Below are 20,430 nucleotides of genomic sequence, written 5' to 3'. Positions count from 1 at the left end.
AAATGACAAATTAAGGCTGAAGGATTCCAGATCTGCCTGGTGCAGGAGGCCATGTGATGAAGTGTGCAAATGGATTGCTGGTGCGTTTGGCTGAAATTCAGGTGCTGTGTGCTTGCATTTCTGTGAGGGGTACAAAGCAAGGTGTCCCTGAGGTGCTCTGCTGGCCCTGTGCATCAATATCAGCAAAAGTCAGCACAGAGCTTCACTCTGTTCTTGAAATATCTGTATGTAACAAGGGCAGGAAGCCACATGAAGGGAATTGCCAATGATATTTTCAAGAATTTTCACTAAGATTGCATGCAGCTACCTGCAGACACAAGGTGAAGCATCAGCGAGATCCAGTGTCACTTTCTTCCACAAGCCTAAAATGAGGAAGGAAAAACTGTTTGCTCAGGACTTTCTGCCTCTTCAGTGCACAGGTCTGACTTGACTTTGGCTGCCTGCTCTAATTGCAGTTTAATGAAAAAGCTGTAAAACCCTGTGGAACAGCCAATAAATCAGCAATGTGTATGGAACATTTAAAAAGCGTGTGCACTCCCAAAGTGACATGAGAACAACAGGGGATGTGATAACCTGAAATCTTCTGACCTTTTTACCCCCAAATCTCTGTGGGAACTCCTGTTTCTCCACCTGGCTGTTGGCAGAATTGATGGTTTCTGTCTTACCATCTCCTCAGCCTTTGAATCGAGTCCAGCCCAGCTCTGCTGCTCTGCCAGGCAGGCTGCTGAGGGTAGTGCTGACTGTACACTCTGCCCAGCACTGCCAGGAAATTGCTGCCCGAGGGTGAGGCCAGGAATTGTTAAAGTTTTTAAGGAACAAGTCAAGGCTGTTGCTGAACTGAGGGTAGAAACATGCTGTGAACTGAAATAATTAACACAGCTTTGATCATACAAGTAGGCACTGCTTTGTCTTTGGCTTTGTACAAAGTTAAAGGAAAAAGTGAAAGGTGTTAATGGCACCTCTTCATTAACCTAATCCTTCAGACTGGCAAATTAGGTCCTGGTTTCTGTCCCTGCCAGCAGCATTGGTGTGTAGCCTCTTCCTGTGCTCCTGCTACCTTTTGGTTTGGAAGTGAGTGATGCTGGGTCACTGGATGGAATACATTTATGACAGTTCAAAAGCACAGCTTAGGTGGTCCTGGTGAAGAAAAATCAAGCAATATTGACCTTGTTCTGGATGAGCACCTGGCATGCCACATCCCATCCCTTTGTGCAGCCACTGCTTGTTTTACCCTGGGACTGCCAAGCCCAGACCATGAATGTTTGCTGAGCCCATGTGTCAGGTCCCATGCCCAGGGCTGATCCTACAGGACATGGCAGTGGTTTGGGGTGCAGGTGTCACCTGAAGGCAGCCAAAGCCCACGTTCTGTGTGCTGCCATGCCAGCCTGGGAGGTGATGGCAGTGCATGCAGCTGGAGGGTCACACTGGCTCTCAGGGGGGTTGTAGATGTGTGCTGCTGCTGCTGCTGAGGGGTGAACTGATAACTTCTGCCCACAGACCCTGGCCAGTAGCAGGGGTGAGGGCTCTGCAGTGCTCCAGGCTCTAGCAGGCTGCTCTGGGAAGGTGCAGGGGCTGCTGGTGTTATTGAGGCTGCTGTAGATCCCAGTGATCCCCTTGGCAAGATCCCCACCCTGAGTTGTGCCACCCTGGCCAGCAGAGCAATTCCTGCCTGGTCTGAGCAGTGACCTGGCCTGTGTCTGCAGCAGCTCCTGGTGTCACTGGGGAAATGTGCTTTGGGCTCTCTGCAGGGCAGGGAGAGGGGTCATACTGGCTCCTCCTTTCCTGCCCTGCCAAGGGAGCTGCAAGGCCCATTCCTGGTGGGTGTCTTGGCCATTTTAATAAGTCAGGTGTGCAATGGGTTGGCTCATGTGCATTTGATTTAATGGAAAGAGTAGAAGAAATTCTTCTTTATCCAATACTATGTTTTCATTCTTGCCTGTCTGTCATCCTCTGCTGCTCACTCCACGTGTCTTTCACAAACCGTGGGTGGCCAGGCTGGGACCACAATCCCCACATTACTTTCCTTTGTCTCCTCCTGCATGCCCTTGCATGAGCCCCAGAGAGGGAGAATCACTGTGCAAGCACACAGCCCTGACTGGATGGGGACAGTCAATGAGCAGTTTTTTTCTGCTCAAGCAAAGCAGAAACAGCAATTTTTGCAAAGCTGCCGAGGATTTGGGAGAATGGGAGTGGCAGATGAGGACCTGGCTCTCAGTGGCCCATGGTGGCTGTGTGGGTGCTCTGGGGTGTCACTGCCCCAGGCAGAGCAGCCCCAGCAGCAGCAGGGCAGGCAGCATTCCCTGCCTGTCCCTGCAGACCTGTGGGGGAAGCAGAGGGAAAAGCGGAGCCAGCGCCTGTCCCGGTTTCCTGCCAGCACCTGCCAAGGGCAGAGGCAGCACAGATGCTGCTGGTGGAGGGCATCTGCTCTGGAAGGGCACAGAGATCCTGTGCAGCATCCACTGAGCCTGTCTGGAAGGCTTGGCTGGAGGAAATGAGGTTAGCAGAAGCAGAAGTTTCTACAGCTTGCATACCAAGCGACGGCCCAAGTTGGCCCAGGATGCTGGAAACCACTTTTTAGCCTGGGCACTTCTCCATCTCCATCCAATCTGTGCAGCAGCACAGCTAAAGAGCAGGAATGTGACTTTCCCTGGACCTGTCTTGCAGAAGGTAAAGCACCATATGGGAGCTGATGGCTCAACCTGCCTGCAAAAGGTATCTGGAGAGAGAGAGGAAGCACAAGGCCCACATCTTTAGAGATAAAGACGAGTGTGTGTGGGTGCCATTTCCTCAGCAACTGAAGCTGTTGCAGTGTCTGATCTGTCTGTAGTTTCAGTCTCTGTTCAGCAGCATTTCTGCTAAAGGGGCAGCTGGGAAGAACTTTTTGCTCCGTAATAAATTTTCAAGGGAGATGAGATATGAGATCAGAATGTGTTTTTTTAATGTTTAGTTCCTATTTTGTCACCACATGCTGATTTTTTTTCAGATTTGAAATTTTTGGTTTTGTCACCACATGCTGATTTTTCCAGATTTGATATTTTTGGTTTTGTCAATGAGATTTCTGCTTTGAACTCCGGGAACACATTCCTTATACAGCCTTAGGTGAGGTTTATTTTGGTTTGGTTTTTTTATTCATTTTTTTTATTTTCATGACTCTCTCTCTTTTCCTGATTAATGTTTTACTGTAATCCCCCCTCTTATTTTGCAGCACCCTAATTTGAGGCTCTTTAGACTCAGCTACCTAACATAGAAAGCTTTCTGCAGGTAGAAATCCATGGGAGGTATGGGCACTTAGAACTTAGGAAACTTGAGTCTCAAGGTGGGCAGACAGAAATTAAAGTGCTTTTAAATCTGGAAAACTTCTAGAAAACGTTATCTCCCTCCCTAGCTATCTCTCTGTGATTTGCAAGACTGTGGAAATTCAATTACAGGAGGTAGCTGTGAGCACAGCGAATAGAGGTGGTCACTTTTTGTTCCCTTGCAATTCAGAATGACAATCCCCACCATTAAAACTCAGTGCATGTGTACTTGATATTAAACAAATTGGATAGCTCTGAGATTGCTTATTTCTTCCAGGGCTAGGAGGATGAATTGAGCCAAAGCAGTTTTGCAGCCCGGCGTGTCTCAGCTCAAGGCTGCTAATGACGCATCCTGGAAACACAGAGCATCAGCAAGTCCTTTGTACTTTGCTAATATTTTTCCTGCAGTAACACGAGAGCAATTACAGCTTGGAAGGATGGGGAGTTGGAAGGCTGGAGGAGATGAAAAAATTCAAAGGGAAGAGCAGGATTTCATGAAGTGAAGGCAGGGAGTGTATGTGGGTGGGCGAGGGAGCAAGCATCTGTAAATAGTTGGCACTGACAGCTGCTTTTAAAAAATATGTGGGAATCTGGAAAGAGAGAGGTGGAACAGCTGCAAGTGTGTGTATGGTTTATGGAAAGAAGAGAGCAATGTGCAGCCTGTGAGGGAAGGAGCAAAAGAGCAGAGCTAAGCAGGAATCTGTGGAAGGGAAGAGAGAAATGGGGCAAAACCAGAGTGAAGTTGGGGAAGGAAGATATTAATTCCATGAGATTTCAGGAATAGGTATAAAGTGTAGTGCAGCTGATGTAAGAGTCACCGTGGTGCTGCGGCTGCCAGTGGGGAGGGGGGAATTGCCACTGCCGCCTGCCTGCCCCAGCCTGTCCTCCCTCCCCCGGCTTTATCTTTTGATTTATCTTAATAAGAAATCAGCTTTGCTAAGAGCGGGTCATGGGGCTGGGCTGAGGGATTAAAGCCAAGTCTCCGACCTCTGGGCATATTGTAATGCTTGTGAGCCATTGACTCATCCTCTTTATTGGCAGGTTGATGGATCCCTAACTAGGTTGTTAGTGGCATCTCAGCCTTGCTGCCTGAGATGCGCCTTTTGTGTTTAAACTCTGACTTAGAGAAACAAGTTCATTTCAGGCTCTTTGTGCTTCTCTCCTCCTCCTTTTCACAGCTTTTACTTCTTTAAATGTAGACTTCTTTTGACAGATCATCTCCATGGTAACTAACAGGACCGGGCTGCCTACAGAAATTGTAGTAATAAAGTGGTTGGTTTTTACACATGATGAAAAGATGATGAAGCACAATGATAGGTGATAAAGACACAGGTAATTGCTCTAGAATAATATTGCTGCCAAGAAGATGACTGAACTCCCACACAGAAGATGAACAGATGGTGTATTTATTGAAATTCATAGGCTGAGGGAAGAAGATGTAATTGATGGCTGTGTAGGTTTTTGTTTCAGTTTACTATGTTCGAGCAGGGCCGGGAGAGCGGCGTGCCGGCAGATGGAGCCCGCATGCAGAGCCACCCTATTTCCTCACCGGAGATCAGAATTCCAATCAGTGCCATAAAGGCAGCAGAACCACTAATTGCTCTGATGCATTTTGCTGGTTTTTGATCTGTCACACAGCCCTGGTATTATTTTAGAAAGGCTGTAATTCTTTTGTGAGAGCAGTGATGGTAAATTGCGTTAGAATACCGGGAACGTGGAAGTAGAGCCTGGAAAAATGAACACTTGGGAAAACATGTGCTCAGTAAAAGTTTTCCAAGACCAGATGTGTGTCTGTTTTAGTGAAGGGCAGCTGTGGCATGTTTGCTAACCTGATTGCTGGTCTCCTGGTGCAGCAGGTCTGTTGTGCAGAATCCATGGGAAGGCAAAGCCAGGGAGTTTTCTTCTGTTGCTCTCTCTGTGTGTTTTCAGGTATAGTTAAAACTGTTAAATGTGATGTTGAGGCTCCAGTGAAAATGTTGTCTGCCTGTGTATGGCACTGCTACAGACCTGGTTTGAGTGATCCCAACACAAGAAATGTGCTGACCTGTTGGAATAAGCTCAGAGGAAGCCACAAAGTTGATCACAGGGCTGGAGCACATCAAGACAGGCTGAGAGAGTTGGGGCTGTCCAGTTTGGAGCAGAAAAGGCTCCAGGGAGACCTTTGGGGCCCTTCCAGTACCTAAAGGGGCTCCAAGAGAGCTGGAGAGGGAATTTTCGTAAAGGCATGGGTGACATGACAAGGAGGAATGGATTTTAAGAGAAGGAGGGTAGGTTTAGAATAAATGTAATTAGGAAAGTTTTACTCTCTGTGTGGTGAGGCACTGACACAGGTTTCCCAGAGCAGTGGTGGATTCCCCATCCCTGGAAATGTTCAAGACCAGGCTGTGTGGGGCTCTGAGTGAGATGATCTAGTGAAAGATTCCTTGCCCATGGAAGGGGGGGTTGAACAAGATGATCCCTAAGTTCCCTTCCAAGCTAACCCAATCTCTGATGGCATAACTGCATTGCTGCTGAGCAGCAAATGTGGGGTCCCAAATGTGGGGTGCTATGGCATCCCTTGCCACAGGGTTTGTGCCTTCAGGTTCCCCAAAAGATTACTTCAGTGCTGCCAGGAGAATATAAATGTCCATGGGAGTCAGTCTCTGAAGGGCTTCTCTCTGAGCAGTACAAATAACCACACTTAGAGCAGGGAGTGCCAGCTCTGGGGCATGAAGATTTTTCCTTATGGATAACAAATGCTACCTGCTTGGGGAGAAACCCCCTTGGGAGGAGCTGGCAGAGCTAAAGGGCTGGTGGCTCTCTGTCCTGCAGCTCCTCTGTGTTCAGCAGCTTCAGCACCCCTGTTGTGCCCCTGCTAACCCCCACAGTTTTGGGATTTATTGCTGATAATGCCTGGCTGCTCTTTGGTACATCACAAGATTCTCTCTTCCTCTACAGCCTGGTGCTCGTTTATGGATTGTATAACTCATTTTCTCATCAAGTTCTGCAACTAAACCACTTCCCACTTGGGTTTACCTCCAGTTGTCCCTGCTCTGATGTTGACTGTGTTTGTAGCTCTTGCATGCAAGGAGCTTTGAGAAGGTGCATAAGCACGAGAAGAAATAGGTTTTTCTTCTTACAACGGTAGTGCCAATGAGAATGAAAATAAACACGTGGGTGGAATAGAAGAAACTCTCTCTCTCCAGGACACTTTGCCCCAGTGAGGAAGCTAAAAGTTTCAGGTTCATCACTTGACAGTGTTTGTGTCAAATTCACCCTTCCTTTTATTCCTTCCCTTCAGATTGTCAGGGCACCCACATCTTTTGTGGCACCTGAAAAACCTCATTTGCATGCAAATTGCTCCCGTTTAGGTTGAAACATTTCTGTCATTCTTCTTTCCAACTTCTTCCCTTTTTCCTGCAGAAAAGGAGGGGTGGGAAAAGTTACTTAAGTGATACACCTTCTTCATCCAAGATTAAACAGAACTGCTCTGGAAGTGGAACGATGTGCTTTTTTGAGACCTGTCAGGCAGCCAGCAAACGGAGCATCGAGCTAGAGATGCCTGAAAGATGTGCTATGTAATAAAAGAGAGAATTAGAAAAAGGAAGAGGGTGAATCTGAGGACTGAAAAGAGACTGACCTACTGCTGTATCTGAGCTGTTATTTGAGTGCATGCAGCGTGGCTGGAGTCATATTAAGCCAGCCTGGTGACTGTCATTGTGATGACTGGTTCCTAAGGAGCCTCCTGATTTATTTTCAGTGCTGTCCATCCCTGTTGCTAAACCCAGGCCCTGCAGACCTCACCAGGGCACCCAGCAGGGTCTGAGGGACCTTGGCACCCTGGAGAAGATGGTACAGGACATCCTTGAAAGGATAAACCTTGCTTGAGATAAAGGGTGATTTTTTAGCTTGAGCACAGGTTTGTCAGGTGCCTGGTGGCCTGAGTGCTGCCAGCCTCTCTATCAGCCTGGCTTTGTTTGCTGCACAGCTGCTGGCCTCTTTTCTTTCCCCCACCAATTCCTGCTCTGCCCTTCACCACTAATTGAGTGTTTCAGGCAAAGCTGGTCAAAACATTTTTATTCAAAACTTATTTTGCTGGCAGCCAAGCTTGGCAGCATCAAAGAAAAGGATAAATAAAATATACTGTCATTTTTCTGGGAGAAATTCTCTTTTAAAAGCTGGAAGATGAACTGTTGTCACCCAGTTGAGGGGGAATACATTGCCAATTGCTTTTCCTTTTCTAATTTACCTTCTCAACCTTTTTCCTTCCATCCTTATTACCCTCCCCATCCCTTTTTCCCCACTTGGCTGCGTTTCCCTACTTGTGCCAGAAAGGTCAAAGGAATCTAGGCTGACATGAAGCCTTTCTCTCCAAGTTGAGTGTTTTTCATTCAAAAAATAATCAGTGGTTTTCCAGCTTCCCTTCCCCCCAAATTCAATGGTTATTCTTGGGCTGCCTCAGAATCATAGAACGACACGAGATGGATGAGACCCACAAAGGACCAGTGAAGATGGACCAAGGCTTCTGTGGTTTCCATGCCCATCAGGGCAAGTACCAGCCAGTGGGGCAGGGCTGGGCTGGTGATGAGGTCTCTGGTGTCGAGATGACTCCAAAGGTGTCAGAAAGTCTCTTTTTTCCAGCCCCATGACCGAAGAAGAAGTCAAGATTTGTCGGTTCTGCTTTTCAGGGTTGTTTATTTTCTCTTATCTGTTTCATTCTTTCTCTGACCTGCTGAGATCTGCCCAGCAGGTTGGGTTGTGGCACAGTGACTGCCCTTGGGGTGGTGTTGGCTTTTTATACTAAGAACTAAGTGTACTTTATTTGCCATAATTTTCCAATACCTGTCACCTATGTTAGTCAGTTTGTCTCTACTCTAAACGAATCCAAAAGTGTCACCATCACAGCAGAAGATGGAGGACAAGAAGAAGAAAGAGAAAGACTGGACTCCCCCAGATTCCTCCATCTTGCCTCCTGAAACCCATTCTAAAAACCCCAAAATTCTACTTTTTCACCCTGTGACAAATTAACTATCATTCTACTCAAACTCTTGTGGCTTGTAAATCTTCACAGAAAGTTGGTAATTGTTTCCATGGGCTAAAATCCAAGGCACAGCTGTTTTTGACTCCATGCCAAGGTCTCTGAGCTCCTTGCCAGGGTCTCGAGTCCCCCAGGGCAGCCAGAGGAATGTGCTGGGTTCTGACAGGCTGGTGCTCCATGAACTGGTTCCCAGACCTCTCCATCAGGCAGCAAAGCCCATCCAGGAAACTCTCTGTGTCTCCTGAGTGTCCCAGTGCTCACAGGCACATGGAAGGGCTGAAAGAAGGAAGGCTTTTTTTGCCAGAGCTGGAGTGAAATTACCTGGCCAGAAGAAAAACCAAATTAAGTGTTTATCCTTGGGATGGAGGAGACCCAGACTGGAGGAGAGGATTCTGGTGTCCTGGTAGATGGGAGCACAGGATGGGTCAGGTTGGAGGGACCTCAGGGGGTCATCTTGTCCCACCTTCCTGCTCCAGCAGGGCCATCCCAGAGCACAGGGCATGGAATTGTGTCCAGATGGTTCTGGAATATCTCCACACCCTTTCTGGGCAACCTGTTCCAGTGCTCAGTCACTGCACAGGAGAGAAGTTCTTCCTCATGTTCAGGTGGAACTCCAGTGCACCAGTTCCTGCCTGTTGCCTCTGTCCTGTTGCTCAGCTCTGAGAAGAGCCTGGCCCATGCTCTTGGCACCCACCCTGAAGATATTTGAGTACAGTGGTGAGGTCTCCTCTCAGTCATCTCTTCTTGAGGCTGAGCAGGCCCAGCTCCCTCAGCCTTTCCTCAGAAGGGAGAAGCTCCAGTCCCTTAATCATCCTTGTAGCCCCAGGAGCTCCCTGGGAGCCGTAACCACCCCAGCAGCTCCTTGTCTCTCCTGTGCTGAAGAGCCCAGAGCTGGCTCTGCCCTCCTGGCAGAGGATCCATGACCAGGGTGGTGACCTGTCCCTGTGCTGCCTGGCAGAAACTGAGAGCACCTCAGGAAAACCAGCATGAATAAAGATGATGCCCCAGATTAATGCCTCACCCTGGTTTAGGGGTGATCTGGAATTATGGAATGTGGTTGCCAATTGTTGTGGTGTTGTTGTGGGTCCCAGGATGAGGTGAGAGAGGAGAATTGACTCCAAGTTCTCTGAAGGCTGATTTATTATATTATATTAAAAGAAAATTAAATACTAAAACTATACTAAAGACAGAGAAAGGAGACATCAGAAGGCTAGAAAAGAATGAATAATAAAAGCTCGTGACAGACTCTGACGTGAGAGAGTCTGACACGGCTGGCTGTGATTGGCTGTTAACTAAACACAATTCACATGTTGGGTAAACAATTCTCCAAATCACATTCCAGAGGAGCAAAACATGGAGAAGTTGAAGCTTCCCAGCTTCCCAGGAGAAGAAATCCTGGTGAAGGGATTTTTCATAAAATATAACAGTGACAATGGAATATCCGTGATAAACTTGTAAAAGTGAATTGCAGGGCCAGGGGACTGGTACTGACTGCACAGAAGTTGGGTGGTGTGGTCCTCTGTTTATTGCTGGGTGATTAGCAGTGGAAATTAGCTTTCAGATACCATTCCTGCTGGGACTACTGTCCCTGAACCTAAAGCAAATGATCAGAAAGGTTAATTGGCCAAGTAAAGCTACTGAAGAAAGTTATTTTCTTTGATTTATTGAGTGAAAGCTTCAAACCAAGCAGTTAACTTTTTACAGTTTGTTAACAGCTTGCAATCCTATGGGTTGAGATTATTTTTAAATTTAAAAATAATTTTTAAAGTGAAACAAGAAAGCAATCTGTGGTGCAGTGCCAGAAGAGTGGTTGTGCTGTGTCCAAGCAGAGATCCCTGATGCTGGCTGGTAGCAAGTACCTGGGGAGAATGTTTAATAGCAGAGTCTGGCTTTGTGCTCCCAGTTTCTGCCAATCATCAGCTTCGGACTTTCTAACCCAGAGGTCATGTTTGATGGCCTATGTTGAACCCATTTATCTGTTTGGTTTTTGAAATACTTTTGTTTCCAGGCTGTGCAGCACCTGCAGCAGTGAGCTCCATAGTCCTGTGTTGCATGAAACATTATTTCTGTGCATTGAGATTGGTACCTGATACCTGTTCATTTTGTGTGCCTTCTAGCTGTTTTCTAGAAAGGTGTAGCTACAATTCATTCCTTATTTGCCACCTCCATAACACTTATTTCCCCTGTTTTATTACCCCTCCATCTGCTCTGATCCCATGATTACCTCTTTATTTGACAAAAATAAGTTTTTTCCTTGAGCAGAAGCTGTTGCAGACCCCTCATTACCCAAGTTGCCTGTACCAGCATGGTGCTATAATGTGGTGTGACTATTAAGTCTTTTAGGAAGTCTTTTAAGACTTCTACACTCCAGTGAAGAAAGGGGAGCAGTGTGAATTTGTGATGGCAATGCTTTTTGTGGTCTTACTAGTTTTCATAATGTTTCTTTATTTGCCTTGTTCCTGAGCACTGAGCTATTTTCAAGGAACTATTTGGGCAGTCACCAAGATCCCTTTTCTGGGTGAAAATAGTCTTGAATTACATCCTTCAACTTCTCTGCAGGCAACACTGGTGCAAAAATTGGTACTCCAGGCTTATCATCTTCAATGTTCCTTGTCCAACATCACTGGTGACCTCACCAGCTTTCAGAAAAGAGTCCAATTTCTGCTACACTTGAAAAGGACCTGTAATTAATTTTTTATGCCACTAGAAAGTTGCTGACCACAGTTGTTTTTTTGGTCTGTCCTCCTATGATTCCACATTGAACTTGACAGAAGTTCACCATCTGTTTTTCTTTTCCTCCTCTGAACATGATGTTCACATTCTGAAAGAGTTTTTCCCTGGTTTTGGCATTACTGCCAGTAATTGCCTTAAGTAACCATTCAATCCCAATCAACAAATTGATTTTTTGGTCCTTTTATAATATTTTGAATTAATAAGTGTCTTGATGCTTTCCTATAGTACCTGTACATGATCGCCTGAAGTGTTTCTGCCTTTCCACCTACTTCATCGTAACGCTACACTGATTTTTATGTAGTTCTCCTTTTTCAAATCCAGGTTTATTACTTAGATTTGTGTGGGCTTCTTTTTTTTTTTCCATAGGGTGTTGAAGAATAGCCATTCTCATGTGTTGCTGGGGACGAGTTGCTCTTCAATTACAGGTTTTTAACTAGTTATTTATAATGTATAAAAATTCAGTGTTTTCAGCACCCTGTCAAGACAGTTTCCCAGTCTCTGTGGTATAACTTTAGTTCTAAATCATTCCTTATTTCTGTCTCCATACCCAGTCACCCTGTGGACAGTGTCACAATCTGGTAGGTTTTAAACTAATCTTAATCTGTGGAGTTTTTTTAACACATTGCACCATTTCTGACATTCTATTGCTTCTCATATTCAGGGATTTACAGCTCCCCACTGGTTTTTGTCTTCCACTTAGCCTCTTCTTGCTGCATCCTCCCTTTTTCTCTCCTATCCCACAGCAGCTCCAGCCTCTCCTGTTTGGAGGTGGCAGCACAGTGGGTGCAGCCTTGGATGTAGTGACAGGACAGGAGGGGGATGACTTCAAACTGGGAGAAAGCAGGTTTAGGAAGAAATTCTTGACTGTGAGGGTGGTGAGGTCCTGGCAGAGGTTGCTGAGAGAAGATGTGGATGCCCCACTGTAGGGGGATGCAGTATGGGTAAGTGAAGGTAGTATAGTATGTAATCTTATCCCCCAAGGAGTTGCAGCTGGACCAATTACTAAAGATTAGGAGCAGGCCTGATCTTAGCAGGCCACGCCTGTAGCCAATAAAAACAAATGGTATAAAAGAGTGGATTGGTGGGAACAGGAATTAGATGATTACTGCAAGGGACAGGAACGGTCAGTGCTTAGAGGAGCTGCCTATGAGAAACATCGAGGAGGTATGAAACTGTGGGGATATAGGAATCCTTGCACCATAATGATAATAAAACTCTCGATATATAAGATAACAAATGGTGACCCCTGATGTGATTCGGGAGGATAAAGGACTTGACTACTGAACTATATTGCCCTGTGGATTTGGGACTAAACTACATAACCCTGTGGATTCGGGGAAACAGGATTTGACCATATAACCCTGTGGATTCGGGGAAACAGGATTTGACCGTATAACCCTGTGGATTCGGGGAAACAGGATTTGAATACTAAGCTATTGGCAGAATATATCAATTACAGCTATTAGCGTTTGTTAAATATGAAGATAAGCACTTTGTAAACTATAGAACTGAACTAACATTTAGAAATATATATATCTGTACTATAATAGGCTGTTTGAACACTTGTATAACTCTTAGTTCTAAACAAAATATATGAATATGTCATAATGGTAATATGTACTTCTGGAAATGCTGCAACTCTGTGGTTAAAATAAAAAGGGAGAATTGTAAGGGGATACAGTATGGGTAAATGAAGGTTTAAGTACAGAATGTAATCTTATCCCCCCAATGAGTTGCAGCTGGACCAATTACTAATGGTTAGGAGCAGGCCTGATCTTAATAGGCCATGCCTGTAGCCAAAAAGAACAAGTGGTGTAAAAGAGTGGATTGGTGGGATCTGGAGTCAGATGACTACCACAAGGACCAGAAATAGTTAGTGCTTAGAGGAGCTGCCTAAGAGAAACATCGAGGAGGCACAAAAGTGTGGTGGTATGGAATCCTTGTACCATAATGATAATAAAACTCTTGATATATAAGACAACGCCCCACCCCTGGAAGTGTTAAAGGCTGGATGGATCTTTGAGCAGCCTGGTCTAGTCAAGGTGTCCCTGCCCATGGAGGGGGTTGGAATGGGATGACCTTTAATGCCCCTTCAAACCCAAACCAGCCTGGGATTCCATGATCCACAGCTGTGGCTGGAGAGCAGCTGCCTGGGGGACACGGGTCCTTGCAGGGAAGAAAAGCTGCTGGAACATTCTCCTCTTGTGCTGAAGCCTTTGCTGCAGGTTCTGATTCGCATCTCTGATCTCCACCAGACATTCACCTAATTGAGTAGATTGACCCTGGCTCTAATGTAACAGGCAATTAATCAAAGGCTGACTAATCAGCTCTCTCCATGGCTGGCACCTTGCAGAGAGTCTGGGAATCACTTACATGCTACTCTGCAAACCAGTTTTAGGCTCTGAGATTTACAGCCAGTTAATTCTATTGAACTCTGTGGATTTACTGTAAACTTCAATAATTATAAACTCAGAAACATAATAAAAATTCCTTTACTTAGCTACATTAAATGATAATTTAAAAACTAAGTTTTGTAGCTCCTTTAACTAATTCCACTCAGGAGTTTGACCGTAGTATTAAAATTTAGCTGAAATCTGCTGGTTTTCCTTGGATTTAAATACCTTGAAAACTGATTGGCTAAACAAGAGAGTTTAAACTTATTTTTCAGTGTTTAAAAGTATTTTATTTTCAAAGCACTTAATTTTGATCTAGATAACTTCTGAAGTTTGATACTGCTGAAATGTAGGACCTGATTTTTGAGCTGAGGCTCTCATTTGCCAAGCTGCAGCAGTTAGCAGCCATTCAGTGATGTTGATAAACTGACATCTATTAAGAGCTTTAAATTGAAGCTGCACTGTGAAATAAGATGAAATTAAAGCAGAATAAACATCAGCAAGCACTTACTCCTCCTGCACAGCCAAACTCATTTGAGTGAGTGTGTTTTGTGCTGGGATGTTTTGAAGCAAAGGGCAGTGCAGGGATGCAGCTGGAGACTGTGGCACTGTCCCAAGGGCAGCACAGCCACTGCTCTCATCCTGTCAGGAGTGACATGGGGGTGATTGTTTTTTTCTTTTTCTCCAGCCAGGCCTATTTATGAGCTCTCTGCTGGTCCTCTGAGCCTCATTCTGCCTTCATTTTTCTGCAGGAAGGGGGTAAGCAAACTGCACTCTTCTTGTTTGGTTGATGCTGAGTTTTTCTGATGCTCCAGAACATCACATCTGTTCTCTTTCTTGTAGCAAATGTTCAAACCTCTTATTTACCAGTGTTCACTCAATTAAATAAACCAAATTGCTGTTGGCAATGTTGGCTGTCTCTTAATGTGCCCCAACTTTCTTTTAGTTCCTTTTCTCACCACCCTGGATATCATCTGCTGACTTTTTCTATTGCTTCCATATTGTTTGGGTATTTGGAGCCCAGACACATTCACCTCTGCTGTGTTTGTTGTTTATGATCCTTGCTGCCTGTATTGTTGAAGCTGCCTGCTTTGCTTGGCTTCCTCTCAAAGACTTTTGTGTCCTTTCTGTCATTCCAATGACCTAAAGCATGTTGCTAGCACTGAAAATACCACCTTTATTTGCCCTCCAGTCAAATCCTGAACTGAACTACCTGTTCAACTGGTGGTGAATCCCCCCTGCATGTTTTCCTGCACTCTTAGTCTTGTGGCTGTCTTTTCACTGTTTTATTTTATTTTCAATGCTGTTAGATAATAATATTGCACCAGCTCTGGAAGAGTAGTTGGCCTCTCTAAGGTGAGGACTTATTGTATTTGGGCTCCATCCAGATGAAGGAAGGAATGGTGAATCTGACTCCATGTTCTCAGAAGGCTGATTTATTATTTTATGGTACTATATTATATGCACGAATACTGAACTATACTGTACTAAAGAATTCAGGAAGGATACTTACAGAAGGCTAAAAAGATAATTATGAAAACTCATGACTCTTTCCAGAGTCCCAACACAGCTTGACCCTGATTGGCCAAAGAGTCAAAACAATTCACAGAAAACCAATGAAACAATCACCTGTGGGTAAGCAATCTCCAAACACATTCCACATGAGCAAAACACTGGAGAAGTAAATGAGATAAGAATTGTTTTCCTTTTTCTCTGAGGTTTCTCAGCTTCCCAGGACAAAATCCTGGGCAAAGGGATTTTTCATAAAATGTGAATGCCACAAGGACTCCCTGCATTTTCTGGGACGTGAACATTCCCCAATGCATCTGAGTTTCTCTGCAGCATTCCTGAAAGTTTTCAAGGAGCATTCTTCTAAAATCTGTTGTTAAGGTATTTATTTCCCTACTCTCTTCCTGTCTTGTTCCTGAGCAGGCTGGAGCTGGGCTGGGTTGGCATCCTCTTTTCCCTGTCACCCCAGGTTCCAGTTTTCCACTTCTTTTTTCTGCCTCTGTCGAGATTGGGATTGGAGGCACTTGAGACAATAGTTCACATTCAGGCTTAGATGTTTATTTTTTATCTATGTTACAGTCTCACAGCAGTGAGTTCTGCAGTCTTTCACTAACAAGGCACAAAATGGCTAACTATCTCTTGTTACAAGGTCTTTTAAGGCTAAACTGTCCAATTAAGAAATGACACCTAAATTATTTTCACTTTTAACCCAATAACTAATCCCTTATGTCCCACTTTGGGATTTGGACTTTTCTATTACATGGTCCTATTCCACAAAACCACCCAAACCCGTGAAGAAGAAGGACCAGCCACCACCCTAAAACCTCCATCTTGCTCCATATATATTACTATATTCTAAAACCCCAAACTAAGTTTTCCGCCCTGTGATATTACACACTTCCAGTCAACTCCACACCCACAATCCCAGTGCTATCATTCAATTTTTGAAGCCTTCTCCACAGCCTCAGGTCAAATGCAGTGCTCTCCTGGGAGTCAGAGTCTGTCAGCACAGAGAGTGTAAAATTCTCAGCACCCAGGGTGTGCCCCAGGCAGATCCCTGGCTGCCATCCAGGAGTGCTGAGCGTGGACAGGTGACAGTGCTTGTGCCATGTCAGGGTTTTGCAATGACAGTCCTGGTTCTTTGAGCTCCCTCTTGGCTGCCTGTGCTTGCTCCTGCATCTCCAAATGGCTTCACTGTGTATTGGAGCAGCTGCTCCTTTTCCTCCAGCCTGATACTGCTGCTTATCAGTGTGGCTGGGATTAGGCTGCAGTGTTTGTACAAGGCAAGGGTTCTAATTAGCTAAAGTCACTCTGCAGGCATTTTTCTCATATTTGGTAATGTTCCCAATTGGTGCACATGTTGCTGTTTGCTGGCTCCTCCTTTTGTTTTTCAATTCCTGGGATATTTGGGTCTGTCTCCCTCATCTCTGTCAAGAGAGCTGTCAGGAGGGTATTTCCCTCTTGTATCACTCTCCATGGTGGAGTGGTGGCTTTTGCTGTATTCCAGCTCTGTTTGTCACATCTCTCAAGCTACATTGCTTTAGCCCATGGGCTGACTCAGTATTTGTGTTCCTGTTGGGTTCCTGCTCTAAATACAGCCATTGCCTGTGACTTTGCTTGCATTTTTTGGACATTTAGGTCTGCTCTTGTCCATACTCTTGCTTGCAAGCTGGTCTGGTGTAATCCACAGTGTTTCTATTTAGCTTGATGTTGACACAGCAGTTTGTGAGCTCAGCTGCAAGGTGAAGAGCACTGATCATTTCTTCCTTGATTTTTGATCAAAACCTACAATTTCCCTGGAGAATTCCAGTTTTCCCTCATCTCCTTTGCAACTGTAATGGTTTTGGTTGCATTTCTGTCAACAATCTCTTTTAATGCCGGATTTTTCTTTTATATTTATAAAAAATAATCACCCAGCTTTGCTTAGAAAGTCAAAATCCTTGCCACTGATTTTGATGTCTCTAAGTAGACTTGAACCACCCTTGTGTACACTGACATTTTTTTGGAAATCCACCTCATGTGGAGTTTGAATTGGCCTGTTTGCTTTGTTTTTAGGGGCTGATTTGCCAGGAATTTGTAATTCCTGGGCATCCCACTAAACTGAGTGCTGCTCCAGGATTTCCTTCTTCCCACCAGCAGAATAAATGCAGGTTGCAAGAGAGACCCTGGGGTTCTCCTGAAACTTCTGCAAATTCCTGTGAACTGGACCTCCCAGATCCACTTCAGAGGTTGTTAAATTAGTGGGAAGCTGTTTGATTGGAATAAGTGAGCTGTGAGGTCCAAGCCTGGGGTGAAAGTCAGAATTGGATCCAAAAACCCATTTGTGAAGTGTACAGGAACACAGGACAGTGACTGCCTGGCCATCAGGCAGCACCTACTGAAACAGCCACAGGGAAATGATCTGACCAAATCACTGCTTGATAATCTACAACTTCTTTATTTGCACACTTCGTAAGCCAGGTTAGATTTCTCTACTACAGACTTAGTGGCTACATGGATTTTTTGGATATTTTCAACTCTAGGTGAAGCTAACCCTTTTGTTTTTGGCTAATGGCTCACAGCCTCATTTCAGTTGATTTTCAAGTGTGGTTTCAGGCACTTGGTCTGGGCTGCTTCATGGAAATTTTAGTGAAGAAATGCTGTGGTGTCCATACAAACGTTTAATTGAAACACTGCTTCTGCTAAGGCAGTTTCCTCCTCCTCTGGAGTTCAGGGCCTTGTCACCTGTACCTGGCAGCAGGTGAATATGACTTTAGGCAGAAATGTGCTGTGCAAATATTTCTGCCTCCACACCTATCCAGCACATTCCTTCCAGCTGGCCCAGAGGAGTGGAGTACTGGGACACCCTGTCTGACCTCAGCAAGGTGTGCCAGAGATGTTTCACTCAGTCATTCATGCCTTGGGAAGAGGAGGTCACTGCCCTGAGCTCTGTTTCATAAGCTTTTGTAGTTTTGGGGCTCTTTGACTCAGAGACCTGACTCTGTTGCATGCAGTTTGCTCTTTACTCTTATATTTCTTTTGAATAAGACTTGGGGCTGAGAAGGGAGAATAACTGGACTTAAAGTTCAAGCAGTAGGAGATGTATTTGGTTGTTTTGCAAGTCTAGAGAATGTTGGGGAAGGCTTAATGTACTGAACTGTGACAGTGTTCACAGGGGTTCTTGGATGAGGCAAGAGACAAGAATGTTGACTATATGTTCAGAAGGCTTGATTTATTATTTTATGATATATATATATATAACATTATAACTATACTAAAAAGAAATAGAAGGAAAGGTTTCCACAGAAGGCTAGCTAAGAATAGAATGGAATCAATAACAAATATCTGTGTCTCAGAGAGTGAGAGCCAGCCCTGCTGTGACTGGTCACTAATTCCAAACATCTGCAGGAGACCAATCCCAGATGCACCTGTTGCATTCCACAGCAGCAGATAACCATTGTTTACATTTTGTTTCTGAGGCCTCAGCTTCTCAGAAGGGAAAAAATCCTAAAGAAAAGGATTTTTCACAAAAGATGTCTGCGACACTGAGCAAAGTGCAAGTGTGAGTTGCTGCTGCTTGTGTGCAGTTTTATTGCCATCCTGCCTTCCCTGCACATTCATGCTTTGTTCAGCCAAGTTTACCTCCAGCAAATGCTGCAGCAATAATTGTTTTGCAAAGAATTACAATGAGAGTGGTGCCTGCTAAATATCAGGCAGGTGGCAGGTATCCCATGGCTGCTGCTCTGTGAGGGAATTAAATCAGCCACACCAGCATAAAACCTCTTTTTCTTGGCATAACTGGGCTATGTCAGGGTTGATCTCTCATCCAGGCCCAGGGCAGGAGATGCCTGAAAGGGATTTCACTGCTTGGCCAAGCCAGAAACACATCCTGCTGCTGGAGGAACAGCCTTTCCAGTGGCTCCCAGGTGAGAGGATGCTTGATCTTTGGAATAATGGTGTAAAGGTTTATGTGAAATACATTTCCTGGGTTTTAAAAATACCAGCTTGACATTTAGTGGGACATAAAGGGAATATATCTACAGTTTAGCTGGTGGTTGACAAAGAATAATAAAAACTGACTACATCTGAAAATGTATTTGAATTCCTGCCAATTGTGCTCTAGCTCTTTTAGCACAACAGTTCTGGAAAAAAACAACCACAGAAAGGGCAGTGTTGAGGTGACAAGGATGAGAGTTTATTCTCTTAACATCATTGTGCTATTATTTCTGGATTATGGTTTTTACCCATTGCAACTTTGTAAAGGATGGTTTCAAGAATAAAGGAGAGTAAGGACTTGATGTGGGAGATGGAGAAAGGCAGCTGAATACATGGGAATCAAGAGTGGGAGTCTTGTATGGTCTCTCATTTTCTTCCATAAATGTGACCTGATGAATTCATGACTCCTGATGAATTCTGGAGATATTTGAATGGATGTGGATAAGCATCTTATTTCCACAGAAGACATGTTAGGGTCTCCAGAGAAAGTTGCACAGGGAAGAGTTCAAAAGTAAGGGAATAACAGAACAATCATTGGGAAGAAGTCTGAAGTAGGCAACTTCTTTGGTGCAGTAAACCTGGGCAAACCTGATTGAACTTGAGACCTTATTTTCTCTTTGGCAACTTGTTTCACAGCCTCCCTTCTGGAGTTTCTAGTTGGACACTTATTTTCAATCATGCAGCATTGGAAATACAGGGAATGAGGCACCCACAGACCTGTGTGCCCAGCTGTGCAGGCAGCCTAGCTCTGCACATCTTCATTCTAAATCAGCAGGGAAATTTCCCCTTGGCTTAGTAGATGAGACAAGGCTCCTGGGCGATGGATGGATGAAGTGGCTCACTCATCTGGCTCCAGTGATGAGTCTGACATAACCAGATTTGGTGTCTCCCACATATTTTTAGCCCCAACCTGTGGTACTCACATGCCCTCTGAACAGAGAGAAGCTGGGAGAGAAGCAGAGAAATGATCAGAACAATTCTTATCTCGTTTGCTGTGCCTGTGTTTGAGCCCATGTGGAAAGTGTTCTGGAGATTGTTTATCCAAGGTCATTTCTTGGTTGGACTCTGGTGATGGTGTTTTGGATTCATTGACCAATTGATCCGTGTGTGTGTTGGGACTCAGGCAGAAAGTAATGAGTTTTTTAGTTATTTAGTGATAGCTCTGGTTAGTGTAATATAGTTATAGTATAATATAGTAATTAATTAGCCTTCTGATATCATGGAGTCAGATACCAATTATTCTTCCCAGACTTGGGCGTTATATCACCAATAACAACTCCACAGCCACCACCTCCTGCTCTGGCTCATCAGCGCTGCCACTCAGCCAGGCCTGACAGTGTCACCACGGGCACAGGGGACAGCCTGAGACTCTGGGCACAGCCCTGCTGGAGGCACATGTGGCTCCTCACCAGGGCTCAGCCCAGGGAGCCAGACACCCTCTCCAGCTGGGATCCATTGGGATTCTGCCATGGCCACACTCATGTAAGTCCAGGGGACTGAGGTCTGC

At 44.9% G+C, this 20,430-nt stretch overlaps 1 protein-coding gene across 12 annotated transcripts in view; it reads left to right on the top strand.

Moving 5' to 3' along the window:
• SYT16 (synaptotagmin 16) overlaps positions 1-20,430 on the top strand; it is a 115,970-nt gene that overhangs the window by 20,078 nt on the left and 75,462 nt on the right. For 10 of the 12 annotated variants that reach the window (XM_077180809.1, XM_077180808.1, XM_077180800.1 and 7 more), the window contains one exon: positions 14,128-14,198. The gene's annotated coding sequence lies outside the window, so the exon portion shown is untranslated. The remainder of the gene's footprint in view (positions 1-14,127; positions 14,199-20,430) is intronic. The other 2 variants (XM_077180811.1, XM_077180810.1) reach the window with 1 other exon arrangement.

This window comes from Agelaius phoeniceus, chromosome 6 (genome assembly GCF_051311805.1).
Source record: "Agelaius phoeniceus isolate bAgePho1 chromosome 6, bAgePho1.hap1, whole genome shotgun sequence".
Taxonomy (NCBI): Eukaryota; Metazoa; Chordata; class Aves; order Passeriformes; family Icteridae; genus Agelaius; species Agelaius phoeniceus.
The sequence above is the reverse complement of the archived record's forward strand: the minus strand, read 5'-3'. Positions and strand labels throughout refer to the sequence as shown.